Consider the following 15,653-nt stretch of genomic DNA (forward strand, 5'->3'; position numbering starts at 1 on the left):
ATGTATCCAGTATAGAATTGAATCAGCACACAATTTATTTTTCTATGGTAACAGATTTTCAAATTGAGCTTTTAAAAATTACATTTGACTATGAAAGATTAAATAGGTACTTATAAAATATATTTACCCTGGGCTGGAGAGAGGGCTCAGAGATTAAGAACACTGTTCTTGCAGAAGACCTGGGTTCGAATCCCAACACCCACATGGCCGCTAATAACTGTCAGTAACTCCAGTTCTAGGGGATCCAACAGCCTCTTTCTGTCCTCTGGGGGCATTGCACAACACAGGTGCACTTACCTACATTCAGGCAATACACACATACACATAAATAATAAATAAAATATTAAAAAATATATTTACCCTGAAATGGTTAAGTATATAAAGTGTTGATGCCCATTTCAACAGTTCATTAAACATTATACACATTCTTTAAAAGATACTTTCTCTCCATTAGTAATATAGATAAACCCACAATATTTATTGTTTATGTCAAGTGCAGGTTAAAATCCAGATAGGCCACCAAAAACCAATTCTTGTGATAAAGATTTCTCAATATTGGTCAGTGAAACATGATACTTGACATGTATGAGCATAACTGTAAAATGTACCAGGTCCTTAAAAAAAAAACAAAAAAAAACCCCAACCAAATGTGTATGTCTTTATTTTGGGCCATTTACAGTTTGGGGTCTCAGACGGACCTGCAGTGATGAGTCCTGGGGACGCTGGCTCCTGACTGTAAATATCCCTTATCTGGTTGAGGTCTATTCTACTGCACCATTTTCAGGGTGTGAGGTGTTTGCTAACAGGCAAACCCCTGAGATTGATGCAGCTGTCAGCTACTACTGCAGGAAGGAGCTAAGCAAAGCTGTTTATTTATAAGACAAGAACAGTGTCCAGCCAACCAAAGCGCCGACCAAAATGACTGACGCAAACCCCATCTTAGTGAGAATAGGTTGCCAACATAACCACATTTTTCTTTCTCCATTTGGCCTTCTGAGCTGTACTAGCCTTTCTGTTCTCTTGAATATGGTTCCGCAAAATGCTCTCACGGCTCCCCTCCACAGTATCTTGCATCTTAGAAGACAGTCCTGTACACCAATCACTGGTCAGCTTCTCATCTTCTGGACCTATTCTGTTCCCATTGTAATTTTCAGTCATTATTTTGTTTTGTGAATGATCAAAAGCAGGAGATAAATCTTCTTTAGAAAACTCTCTCTGCCTCTTCTATATATTTGAATCTCCTTTATGTACTTTGCTCCTTCTATTAAGGCCATGTAAGAGAATCTGAATTGATCTGGTGTCTGAATTAGGCCCATTAAATATTTTCTCATGTTCAGTAACACTTGTTTAATGTTAATATCATCTCCTTTTTCCATCAGAACAACACAAGTATCTACCAGAGAGATGGTACCACAGTGCCCAATGCCTGCAACTACAGTGGATCACTGCAGGTCTGTGGTCAGGGTTCAAGGAGCCAGATTCTCTCACTTTAAATAAGAAATTGAGACATGAAGCTGGAGACTCAGGGACTCCAAATTCTGCCCAGGTGGTATAATGAAAGTGTGATATTGTTCTGGTTTCACCACTATTGGTATTTTCTAATTGTTGTAGATGTACTGTATCATATGACTTCACACCTTCAGATAAGAGCTTTACACTGAATCCTGTTCTTTAAACAGCATCTCTCGGTCATCTGTTGGTCAGTACTGTGCAATTTAACGATTTTTTCTCTATACTTCAGTGTAACTTGACAACTGCGTTAGTTTTTTGCTGCCATACCATGAGCCAGAAGTGGCGACATGTGGACCCTGGGTTAAGATGTAACTTCTTTGTGTCTCTTCTATGTCAACTAAGCTGGCATTAACATAATTATTTCCAGTATTCTGCAGTTTAACATGACTGTGATCATCAAGTATAAAGGCTGCCAGGGACACTGAGCATCCAGTTCCTCAATCCTGCTTGGTGGCTGACAGAGATGAACCTCCACAGCTGAAAGGCTCAGCCCCACTCTATCCAGGAAGAGCTCTGGCACTCTTCCAGAGTGAATTCTTATAAGAGCAAGGTGTTATAACAGACTGAGCCTGGCCCTGACCTCTTTGCAACTTTTTTATCTGGTAATGCAATCTCTCACTGCCATAGGTATTCCCACCATGAAGCCACTTACCATTAGGCCCTCTTCCCAGAGGCCAAATCAATGGGGTTACCTGATCTTAGACTTTCAGTCTCCAAAATTATGAGCTAAGTAAACCTCTTTTCCATATAAACTCACCCAGCTTCTGGTATTTCATTATAGCAACAGTAGCAACAACAATAAAAACAGACTATTCCAACAAATTTCTGCTGTCTTAAATCACCCAGTTTGTGGTAATTTCCAGAAGCATATCTAGAAAATTAATACAGTGATATTTAGAGGTATTTTATGGCAAAATGCCAAGGATATAGAGATCATATTAAATAGTGAGGTATGAACAATAACCATTCAGAAGTTTATACTTCTCCCAGCATCTACATGGTGGCTCACAACTGTCTGGAGCTCCAGTTCCAGGGGGTCTTATGCCCTCTTCTGACCTCTGCAGGCATTGTGCAACACTGGTGCGCTTACATACATGCAGGCAATACATTTGTATACATAAAATAATTTAAAAACTAATTTTCATGATTTCCAAAAATGGGAATTAAAAATGAAATCAAGAAAAACTTATCTAATCAACAGTCTCAAGCCATACTCACAAACTTAACCCACCATGGGCCTAACCCTGCAGGCTGGCAAAGGAGTTCAACTTGTGTTTAGCCTTCCTCCTGCTGCTGGTGTCTGTGCCAAAGATGAGCTGAGTGGGGAAGGAATGTGCTGAGGCCCAGCAGGGCTGGCCGCAGGTCAGGATGAGTCTGCCTGGCACCAGTCTAACTTTCACAGTGGTTAGCAGCTTCTCCAACAGTGTCTGTGAAGTCTACAACTGGAGGGCTGAGCTGGACAGGGTAGATCACCAGCTAAGTCCAGAAGCCTGCGGAAGAGCTCTCAAGTGTGGAGCAACTACAGCTCAGGAGAGCCAGTGCCTAGTTGGGGGAGGATTGGGTGGGTACTACAGGATGCCAAGGTTACAACTAGCAGTAGTAGATGAAATGCAGACTTCCTGTTTGAATTTGAATTTCAAATAAATGAGAATTCATATTTAGAGTAAGTATTGGAAGGAACATATTTATACTAAAATATTATTGTTTAACTGAGGTTTAAATTTGACTGAAGTTCTGTGATTTTATTTGCTAAATCTGGTGACTTTAGGCTCCTTCAACAACAAAGGTTAACTTTGGAAGCAGGCCAGAAATCAGGGCCACTGGATAAGCAGGAGGGTGAAGGCTTTGTCTCAATTTGACATGTTTTCTTGACCTCACTTGCGCAGTTGGTAGGCTTGGACCTCACATTGCCTCCACCCTTTTGGTCATTCAACCTGACAGCTATTGCACATCTTTCTTCCTCCATGCATATATGCTAATCTCCCTGATTTGAATCCCTGAGTCTCTAGCTGTATACCTGGGGAATAAACCTCCCTTTCCCTGGGAACTGGTCTTCTCTGAGTGGCATGGCTTTGTGTCTTCCTCAAGTGATCCTTGTACCAGTTAGAAGGGCACATTTTGGAGCCTTGGTGGAGCCTATGAGATGGGAAACACAATGGGACCTGAGAAAGGGGAAAATTAGGAATATGTTTATCAGTGATCAGGAACAGTTAAGTATTACCGAGGGAGGTAATATGTGGCCCACTGGAGTTTTATGATTCCTGTAATGACTAGTTAAAATCTTAGTGATTTGATCTTTTAATACAGTATTTTTGTATTCAAGATAAAATTGACTTAGAAGGTACACTATGTAATCTTTGACCCAGTTGACCTTGCCCATGGAAAGTTGGCCTCTTTGAACCCAGGGCAGGGCCAGCTCCATGCATGTGAAGTGGGCTGCAATCCATCCAGGGCCCCGAGGTGCAGAGGGCCCCATACTTGGCTTAATGCTGGACTGTTGCCATTTTGCCTTTTCAACTAGGGGGCTCCGAATGTATGCACTGAACTCTGCAAATTTTAAGTAGACTTCTGTGACAGAGTGACCTAAAAGCACCACTGTCATTTGAAGAGAGAAGTCAGGCCAATTCCAACAGGTATGCTGCCAGCTGGACAGCTGCTCATCATGCCACTGAAAGCTGACAAGAGCCATTGGGTGAGGCACATCGGGCCTGGGTCAGTCAGTGTGTCTATAGAAATGTTCTTTCCCACAGACAGGTGTAAACAGTTCAAAGTCTGGAGGCAACGTGCGGGAATGGAGCCTTCTGGTCTTGGCCACAGGCTGAGCCAGCCATTTTAATCTCACAGGGAAAGTGTCTTCCCTACCCAGTCTACCAAGGTGGGCCCTCTTACAAGGACAGACTGGCCAAAGGGCTCTGGGAGTGGGGAGCTTCTGTCAAGCTTCAGGGTACCCCAAACAGGAAGAGGGGTCCTGGGCTTGCTGCTTTGTTCACTCGGTGTTCTTTTCCCTCTTTTGCCTTCCCTATCAATCTTCCCATGATCCGACTCTGGGCCCATCCCCTTCCAGCTCCCAAACCCTGATGCATCTGTGTTCCCACAGGACCAGTAGCTTGGTGAAGCAGAGGTCAGGGAGGGGATGGCCTTTCCCATCCTTTTTGTTCTAGTCCAGTGGCACTGGCCTAACATCTTTGCTATCTTAGGTGATAGGCACTAGGGACTGGCTGCCAAGCCAAGAAGCCAATGGGAAACTCAGCACAGCCAGCTTTTTGTTTATTTCTAATAGGAAGTCAGGAATTACCCACAGCACTGGTTGTATTTCCAGCTGTGCTTACAGCCTCGTGCCCTGCTGACTTCTACATCCTCTGCCGCTGGTTTTATGGATAAAAGCTGCAGATGACCATGATTGGAACTTGGCTTGCTGCCTGCTTGTCTTTGCTCTGCAGTCCTTGCTTGGTTAACATCAAGCACTCAGCACCCAAACCTACCAGGTACCTTTAGGAAATATGTCACTGGTGTCAGAGATGTAATTCAAGAGGTGGTATTTAGAGGCAGTTCTCACCATGTGTATTTCAGGGGGGTGCTGTGGTTGGGCCCCAATATCCCAGTGACAGTGGGGACCAGACTAAGACATCAACTTTCAGTTTAGGAGGAACGTGTTTATTAAAGTAACCTACATTATTAATGTCTGATGTCTCCATGGAGACAGTGCAGTGCAGTGTTATGGACTCAGGTCAGACCACCTGGACTTAAAACCTCACTCTGACACCTGTTAACTCTGTGACTAAGTTACTTAACCTCTTTGTGCCTGTGTGGTTTTATCAGCATAAGGGGAATGAAGAAAGTTATCTATTTTGTAAGGTTGACATGAGGATTAACTAAATCAATATCCAATGCCTAGCACATCAAGGATACAATAACCTGTAGCTATTATCTTACTATTTTTGTTCTTTTTTTGAGACAGGGCCCCAGGTCAACATAGTAAGTTCCAGGAACTTACTATGTAGACCAGGCTGGATCACAGAGATCTGCCTGCCTCTGCCTCCCAAGTGGTGGGATTAAAGCTGTGCACCACCACACCCCACTGCTATTATCTTATTTTTAAATTTAGTCCTCACTGTAACAACATAAGGAATGCATGCTGATAGATTTTAAAACTAGCATTGAGGTGCCTTGTTAGCACAGTACGTAGCGCATCAGTCTCATAAAACTAGCACTGGAGAGGTTAAATAACTTGTTTGTGTGATCCCGATGTTAATGACAGAGCTCTGATTTGAATCAGAGCCCATGGACCTGCTTCCACACCATGCTGCTATACCAAGGTCTAGAGAGGAGATGTTGCTGTGCCGGCATCTCTCACCAGCATGCCCAGGCGCTAAGATGTCCCTTCAGTGTACTCAGGGGCATCCAAGATAAGATGGTGGCCGATGGAGCACATTACAGTAAAGACATCCCTACAGAAGAGCAATTTGGCAACCTGAAGACACCAGTGGAAAGAATCAAGGCGAGGAACATCGTGCTTGCTGGATTATAGTTATGCCTCCTCTGTCATCCAACAAGTCCCCTGAGTGAAAGTTCAACAGAATTGCCCCAAGTAATTCCTAAGACCTCGTCTCTCAGTCTTAAGAAGAAAGTGAAAGGCTGCAGTTTTAGGTTTTAAGATGGGCTTTTGACTACTGTGCTTGACAAGGTGCACTAATGGTTTCTAGTAATCTCCCAAATCTCAATTAAGTGTTCCTCATGTGGGCAGTGATTAACCAATACTCCCAGGGGACCCCCGTTTGCATCTCTCCATCTGCTAAGTTCCATTTTTCTCTAATTTGCTTGAGCATCTAGGTCTTCTCAAATTGGAATTTACACCTATGAGAGGCAGTCTATTATCTGCACAGATTCCCTCTTGTCCTGTACTTTAGTAAAAGAAACGCTTCCTTCCCTCCGCTAAATTGGTCTCCGAATAAGATACCCAGCACTTAAAGTCTCTTGTGTTTAAAACCACTGACAAAATCACTCTAAATTTCTGCTGAAGTAGACTGTTTTACAAGTTGAAACAGGGATTTTTTTTGTAAGCCTACTATTTAGAAAACAAACAAATAACAAAACCCACATATAACTATTTCAGAAATGCTACCACACAGAAAAGAAATCCTCTAGCCAAAATGCCACCATATAAAGAAGGCAATTGAAGAAGGGACACGCGTTGAAATGTCACCTCCTTCATAATAAGACTTGGAAAGAAAGTAAATATTCTGCCTAACTCCATAAACTTATTTTCTAACCAGTCATTATTTTTTAAAGACATACAATTGATCTTATTAAAACATACACTGAGCCGGGCATAATGACACATGTCTTTAACCCCAGCACCCGGGAGGCAGAGGCAGGTGGAGCTCTGTGAGTTCAAGGCCAGGCTGGTCTATATAGTGAGTCCCAGGCCAGCTGGGGCTACAGGGAAACCCTGTCTCAAAAAGACCAAAACAAACAAACAACAAAAACCAATACACATTGTCAAATTCCTTCATATAATAGTAATAAAAATTATTTAATAACTTTGGTGTTAAAACATTTGGGGGGGCTAGGCTAGGAAGATAGCTCAATCAGTAAAGTTCTTTTCATAATTAAGATTTTTTAAAAGTTATGTGTATGTGCCTGTATGAGTTTATGCATACTACATACCTGGATTGCCTGTGGAAGCCTGAAGAGGGTGTTGGAGCCTCTGGAACTGAAGTTACAGGCAGATGTGAGCTGTCATATGGGTGTTGGGAACCAAACCCAGATCCTCTGCAAGAGCAGTAAGTACTCTTAACTGCTGAGCCATCTCTTCAGCCTCAGTTGGTAAAGTTCTTACTGTGCAAGTATGGGGACCAGAGGTTAGTCCCCAAAACCCATGCAAAAAAGCTAGGCATAATGACACCAACTTGTAATCCCAACACTAGGGAAACAGAGTCAGGTGGATCCTGAGGGCTTACTGGCCAGCCTATATGGTGCGCTCCAGGCCAGTCAAACACAATGTTTCAAAAAATAAGGTGAATGGCTCCTAAGGAATGACACTTTAGATTGTCCTCTGGCCTCCATGCACATGCAACACATGTATGTGCATCTGTACACATTAATTAATATGAACACAAAATTTTTTAGTATAGTGTGAAGTTGAAAATAGTCAAGGGATCACTGGGGTACTAGGTCATTGCTTCTGGGGAAAAAGCTACTCCAAAACTCAGTGGTTTAAATCAATAACAATGATCTATTCTCCCTCACATTGTCCATGAGTCAGGAACGTGAGAGTGATAGAACAGGCCCACCAGAGATACAGCTATCTAGGGCTCAACTCAGCATGCAGGATCTGCTCCCAAGGGAACTTGCTTACTTTGCTTGCAACCTGGTGCTGACCAACGGCAGGAGGACTCCATTCGTCTGTAAATGGATCTTTCCATGGACTGTTTGAACATCCTCAACGCAAAGGACTATCATCCCCAGAGTGATCTGAAAGACTATCCACAGTGCTACTTGTCATCTCTACTATCCCATCCTTTGCCATACTGTAATAGTTGCACAGGCCATTTGTGATTCACCTCGAGAGACTACGCAGGACATGACCAAAAGGCAAGAAGCAGTGGGGGCTGCCTCAGAGGCTCTATAACTATCCAGTTCTGGGAAGATTTCTGCTATGGTTTGTGTGTTTCCTCAAAAAGTTCATTGCTGGGTGTGGTGGCACATACCTTTAATCCCAGCACTCTGGAGGCAGAGGCAGATGGATATCTGTGAGTTCAAAGCCAGCCTGGTCTACATAGTGAGTTCCAAGCCGACTGGGGCTATAGGGAGAACCTGTCTCAAAAAAGACAAAAAAAAAAAAAAAAAAAAAGTTCATGTGTTGGTGAGCTATAGATGTAGCTCAGTGGTGAGCTCTGGATGTTCAGTGGTAGGGTCAGCTCTTGCCTAGCATGTAGCAAGTCCCTGGATTCATGTGTTGGAAATTTAGTTCCCAAATTCATATGTTGATGATATTTGGAGGGGAGACTTTTAAAGGTAATTAATATCAGATGGGATCCTGAGACAGCATTAATGACTTCATAAAAGAAGAGGGATGTAAGCTTGGATGCCTGCTGTCTTGCCATGTGATGCCCCTGCCATGCTAAAATGCAACAAGAAAGCCCTCATTGATGCAGTAAGCATATGTCAGAGCCATGCTCTTGACTTCCCAGCCCCAGGACCATAGACCAAATAATCTTCTATCTTTTGTGGTTTTTTTTTTTTTGTTTCTTTGTTTCAGACAGGATCTTGCTATATAGCCCAGGCTGGCCTTAAACTTGTGATCCTCCCCCTCTGACCTCCTCGGTGCAGGAATTATAGGTATGCACCATCTTGTCCTCTTTAACTTCTATTCCTTATAAATTACCTGGCTTCAGTTATTTTGGTATAATAGAAAATGGACTGACCCTTTCTCAATTTTGCAATGTATACAAAGTATTCCATTCCTATTTTTCTATAACACCAAACACCATCTATGACCCTATGAAAGGCTTCTGCTGTCAGTAACAAATACACATTCAGAGTTGGATAGCACTGTAGCAATCACTTATTCTAGTTCCAAATGCCTCTTGAGGTACTTTACTAAAGTAATAAGCGCATGTGTTTCTCTTCATGTCAAGACTGGACCCTCCTTGAAGACAGGACAATGTCTTACTTCTATGTATTCCCAGCACCCAGGAAAAAGCTTGTTAAATAGACGTGTCCATGAATGCTGACTGCTGTATTTCACTGACCTTGAGATGGACCACTTTTGTCCTTTGGACTTCAGTTTTCTTATTTGTATTTGGGTAATTTAAAGTTACTTGTCACTTTATCACGTGGTGAATCTTTTTTTTCCCCTTAGTGGAATGTGTTGTGATAGCATTTCATCACTTTCCCAGAAACATTTCCTTCTGGTTTGGAACATAGGGAGTACTGCGGGAAGCAGAGACAGTTTATATTAATAGGAGATTCCCAAAGACAGTGGTGAAACAGACTGTCACTCAAGGGCTTAGTTTCTGAGTTGAGACCAGTTCACAAATACTTCCAAGATGTGTTTAGAAAGGGAAGACAGTGGTAACAATTGAAGACAAATACGCTCTTGCTCTTCTGCTTGAAAACCCCTTTGGCTCCCTGTTGCCCACAGAGCAAAACTCAACTTCTCAGTCTACATTCAGAGCTCCAAACTATCTCCCCCTTTACAGATCCAGAGCTCCAAGCAAATATAGCATTGTTGAACTCTACCAAGGTCTTTGTTTTGATCAATGGTAATTCTTTACCTTGATGTAGATTTGCCAAGCAAATCTAGACTGGTGTTCTCCAAGATACCCCACACTGAGCAGAAGTTCTTCTCCAAAGATGCATCAGACCAAGTGTAAACTGATTCGGAAGTTGCATTCCCAAGACACGTGAAATGAAAACTACCATGGTACATTTAAAATAAGTACAAATATATTATGATGTTTAATTTTTCTTAAAATGTTTAATCCAGTAGGTCCTGGGAAATAGACTGCAAACAAATTGATAATATCTTTTCAAAGCCTTATCTGATGTACTAAATCATGGTAGAGAGAAAATTAATCCCATAAATAAAAGGAAGTTTAGAGGCGACTATTTTAGATTGGTGGGCTGCAAATCTACCCAGAGGCTGATGGCCCTCCGAATAGTCCCAAGCACACCTTAAATTTCATGTGTTTCAGCTCAGTTTCTAGTGTTACTGAGTACAGGGCCTTTGCAGTGGGTGGTTCATAGGATAAACTCATTTAAACTTGTCCAATAAGCATTCCTCACTGGCGACACTAACTTGAAACAATAGGCCTTAACACAAATGACAGAATGTATGAATTCCAGTGTGTGTGTGGTGGGGGGGACCTATGGGAGGTGCCAATGGGGAAGGGGATATAAAGATGATTAAGATGTTCTACATAAAATACATAAAAATTCAATAAAAAATTTACAAAAAGAAACAAAAGATGCAGGGCTGGAGAGATGGCTCAGCAATTAAGAACACTGGCTGTTCTTGCAGAAGACCTGGGTTTGAATCCCAGCGCCCACATGGCAGCTAACAACTGTCCGTAACTCCAGTCCCAGGGGATCCAATAGCCTCTTCTGACCTCCATGGACATTGCCCAACATGGGTACACTTACCTACATGCAGGCAATACATGCATACACATAAAATAAAAACAAATAAAATTTAAAAAAAAAAAAAAGATGCACCTTTAGGGGAGAGAACTGTTCCAGCTTTCCTCGAGGCACTTGTCTACTTAAGCTTAAGCAGGTGGTATTTTCCCAGGTTAACGCCTTTGTTTGGAAAACATTGTGGGACTTCGCTGGGAGTACTCATTCAAACAGACAATCTATTCTTCCTGAGTTACACTAGGTACGGTGACCTCATTATTTGCCATAATGTGAACAAGTGTTTATTTAGTGTGCTTCTTTGTATAAAGATTAACCATTGGTCTAGTGTCTGTCATCTCTCTGTCTATATTACTGTTGTCTACTTTGTAAAAGGAGGGTTAAAACTTAATGATGCCAAGAGTACATTATATGAGAGAACACTTAGGGTGGGCATGGGGGTATATACTGGGGAATGACACATGAAGAGGAAAGACAAGCCCATTAGTCTGGGGCCTGAGGGACAGCAGGCTAGACACAATGATGGCCTCTACCATCCACACTGTATGTGACAGTTACCCGAGATTTCCCTTTACTTTTGCAAAGATATTAGTTCCATCTTCTAGATTAAAAACAGTTATGACTGAGGGCAGGAAGATGGTCACAATCATATTAGAACTTAATGGCAAAACTATTTTCTCCCAGTGGAGCTCCATCCTGAGGTCAGTCCTAGGTAAAGTATGCAGCTGGTGAGCTTTCCTGATCAGTCCTGGTCTTCTCCCCAAGGTCACATTCTAGTAGGGTTTGTATTTATAAAACCACTTTAGGGTCTGTGCCTTGAGAAGACCAGAGTACTTCTCCCACAGGAGCCCTTTGACACTTGTGAGTACAGAAATGATCTGAGAGCTTTTTTGGATCTCTCAAATCACGGCATGCAGGCTGCCCACCTGTGATGCACTCTAAAGTGGCTGACCCTTCTGCACACGGGGACCGCAGCACCACTCCAGAGTAGTGGGGGGCTCTGGGTTTGAAAAGAAACCCTAAGAGACCATGAGAAGCAGCCCAGTGCTTTCCTCTAGGCTCCCTCTTGGGCACAGCTCATGAACTTTTCTGGGCTGCACTGTCAATCATAAAGGGACTGAGCTAGAGACCAGCAAAACTCTCTGCCCTACCTGCCCTGCTCACTCTCCACACCTCCCTCACTGGCATGGTTTATTGCCTTCACTAAACAGGATGCTTGGCCAAATACAATGGGTTTCATATCTTTCCCTCAAGGAAATCTCCTTAGCTGCTAAGATGTTTGAAGGAAGGAAGGAAGTGGAAATGAACATTGGCCCGAACTGTAGTTTCTCTTTTCTCTTCCAGGCCTTGCCTAATTTTACTCTGATGGGCCAAGACTCAAAGGCATTTTTTAAACTTAATTATCTCCAGGGAACCATAGCTAGAAAGCAGGCATACACATGTCTGCCCTACCCAGTAGATAATCCTTGCTAAATGCCTGGGGTCTTTGAGTGTTAGAGGTCCACAAATAATCAGACCCTCTTGGAAAGCTAGTGGTGAGAAGTCACCCAAGAGGAGCCCACCATGCAGGACAGAAATAGGTTCTCCCAGTAACCTGTTGGTCCTGTCAGGAGGCTGCTAGTGGAGGGGGAAAAGGAGGGATGCTGCCAGCTTAGTGATGCAGAAGGGAGTTGGCATTCAGAGTCAACTTCTGTCTGCCTCTGAGTCAGGCATTTTGATGACACATAATTTCACCCTTATCAACAGCATCTGTGAAGGGAGCAGGATAGCCAACTGTCCAGCTACTTAGAGAACTGCTTTGTCATATACTCTTGTGATCATTTGGATACTACCAAAGATTAGGTTTGGGTCTGAAGTTTCATTCAGATTAAGGGTAGGTGATTGAGGGCTGGGAAGATAGCTCAGTTGGAAAAGTGCTTGCCTTGCAAGCATGAGAGTCTAAGTTTAAGCCACAGAACCCTCATTTTTAAAAAGCAGGGTGTAATCCCAGTATGGGATGGCAGACACAGGTAGATCCTAGGAGAATTGGTGAGCCAGCCTAACCTACTTAGTGAGTTCTAGATCAGTGAGACTGTTTCAAAGAAAAAGGTGGATAGTGCCTGAAGAATGACACTCAAAATTGTCCTCTGGCCTGAAATCGTGCAAGTGCACGCACATGACTGAGATGCACTTATCTCTCTCCCACATCTTTTATCTTCCTGAATTGGCCTCTTTCATCCTCAGCACAATCAAATAAAGACTCCATAGTCCCTTGTCTATTGTTCTTTGGTAGGCAGAAGAAAGTTCCCTGGATTTTCCTCTTATCTCCTCCAGGTGTTGGTAACTGTGGTGGTGATGGTGATGGAGTGTCTTCCTGTCTTACCCTACTTGTTTGGTGGCTTCCCCATCTGAAAAGGAGGCTTTTAGATTTTACTCCTGGGCATGAGGGGGAGGATAATACTGGTGTGAGTGCTTAGAATTATTCAGAAGATGGAAGCTTGTATTCACTCATATATAGCATCTGGGCATCTAGCTGTTAGATCTCTTTGGAGCAACAGAGGACTAAATCTGACAATTAACAGAGATCTGATGCTTTTCTTGTGTGGTAACTGGGGAAGGGGCTGGTGGTATCAGTTGTTGAGCTTGTAAGCATGTGGGATGGGAAGATGTCGAGAACATACAGTTTGCTGAGTTTTCCAGGATGGTACAGATGAAAGTGAGCAACAGCAGTCCTCAGCCGCAGTCACCAAAGAAAGCCAGACTGGATGCCATTTCTTCTGGAAGTTGGTGGAGATGCAGCAGACCCAGATGCTGCGAGGTTGGGCTCAAGTCAAGTCTCCTACCCCCACCATGTCTCCACCCTCTCTGGATGCCTTTTGCAAACACTAGATGTAAAGCTGGGGCTATGTTCCTAATCCCTAAAGTAGGAAAGATTCACAAGGAGTTTAGAGTCTTAAAAGAACACTAATACCTTTTGCTGAGCAGAGCAACTTCATCAGAGCAGCAAAAAGGGAGAGGCCATTGCTAAATTTGTTCTTCCTACAGCCTGTAGGCACATTTGGGGAGCACAGGGCTGGCCCAGCACAAACTGAAGATGCTTCGTGCTCATTCAAGTCCGCACCTTCCCATTCTGTGCCGCTCCTTAGTTTCAACTTTCTCTTTTTGTCTCTTCCCAGGCAAATCTCTTGGAAGAGCAGTCTATACTCTGTCTTCACTATAACAACTCCTACAATGTGACTGTGGTTATTATGAAGGTAGCCCTCAGCTTTCCTGAGCCCCTTCTCTTACATTCCGTCTCTGGAGTAATAGCAATATATCATGGCATCCACAGTCTTTGGTGTCATCATCACCCCATGTGGTTGACAAAAACTCCTAAATAGCTCTGAACTCCTCTGTGTGCTCCAGACCACCATATTACTTTAGGGTCTCAGCATTCAGTTGTACACTGAAATGGCTGACTAATGAATTCCTCTGCCTCTTACCTCTTCCCTTCCATTGCTGCTAGGGTTGACTTTCCCACATAGAAAGTGGACCCTGCACTTCCCCTTTTTAAAACCTTTTAGCACTTCTCCATTGTTTTCAGGATAAAATCCAAACCCTTTGGCATGATACTTGGGTTCCAATTGTTTATTTTTCTTTCACAACACACTGCTTTACATGTCTAGGGGTCTTTTCACTGTGGATCTTAGAGACCCCTGCATGCTCTAGCCTCACACACCTGCCACCAGTGATGATTCATCAAATGGTCCTGATGGAGAACCAAATCTGGGAGTTCACTGGAAGATAGTCACCCTTAGAGGATGGAAAAGCCTGCTTCCTTGAGCCTTGTGTCCAAGGTGCCCAGAGCAAACAGAACGCTAAATGCTTCCTTTCCTGTTTCCCTTCTGTATTTATTGTAATAGAATACCTCACATAAAGGCATAGAAAGCAATACAGGTCTTGATACAATAACAGTACAGAAATCTTAGAGTTAAAATATACCATGGATCAACTTGATTTAAAACACACATATATATAGCTGGGCCTGGTGGCACACAACTTTAATATCAGCACTTGGGGGGCAGAGGCAGGCGGATCTCTGTGAGTTCAAGGCCAACCTGGTCTACACAGTGAGTTCCAGGACAGCTGGGGCTACAGGGAGACCCTGCCTCCAAAAGACCAAAAAAAAAGTCTCAAAATAAAAACAATAGTCCTAACACTGTTGAAAACTTCAAAGTCTCTTTACTTCTCTTAACTGTGAGCTCTTGTAAAATAAAATTAAAAGCAACAAATAACATACTTCCAACATGCAATGGAGCAAAGTAAATATTTCCATTCCCAAAAGTAGGAATGGTGGCATAGCAAAGAAAGAATAAGCCAAAGCAAAACCAAAACCCAGGAGGGAAAACAGCAGATCCTATAGTTCTGTGTCTTGAATCTGAGGCACATGATGGAATTATTTCCATGTCAAAACACTTAGACGGCTCCTCATTCTCTTGGGCTGGTTCCATTTCCTGTATGCAGCCTTCCTTGGCAGACATCCCATGGCTCTGGCATCTCCAGCATCTTAGGGTCTCCACTACAATTGAAGCCTCACTTTCATGGCTTCACACAATGGCCTCTCAGGGCCTCTTCCCAGGGACGCTGACCCTGCCACACACTTCTTGACCTCCACAGCTCTCTAAAACTGTGGAGGAAAAGAAAATCCCTGACCTCCTAGAATAATATGGCTCTCCAAGGACATGTCCCAGTGAGTGTCTTCCTTTCCATGGCAGGAAGTTCCACTACCTCCCAATAATCTATTCAAAGTTCGAACACATTATTAGGTAAAATCATTCATTATGTCAGAGCCTTCATTATCTGGTCTTCTCTGGAAACTTTTTCATAGATACACCTAGAGGTATGCGTTACTAATCTCATAGGAATTTTTAAAAAATTGTGTGAACTTCCTACATGAGTATAGTCTTCACACTACTTCCATCCCCTCCCAGTTCCCCTCCAACTCCTCCCACATCCCCCACTGCCTCTCAATTTCTTGTCCCCTC

General features: G+C 43.1%; 1 pseudogene; it reads right to left on the bottom strand.

The window, feature by feature from the left end:
* Positions 1–869: 869 nt before the first annotated feature.
* On the bottom strand, positions 870–13,973 carry LOC103737652 (annotated as a pseudogene).
* Positions 13,974–15,653: the final 1,680 nt, after the last annotated feature.

The sequence above is a fragment of the Nannospalax galili genome, unplaced genomic scaffold (genome assembly GCF_000622305.1).
Source record: "Nannospalax galili isolate Female #2095 unplaced genomic scaffold, S.galili_v1.0 scaffold618, whole genome shotgun sequence".
Taxonomy (NCBI): domain Eukaryota; kingdom Metazoa; phylum Chordata; class Mammalia; order Rodentia; family Spalacidae; genus Nannospalax; species Nannospalax galili.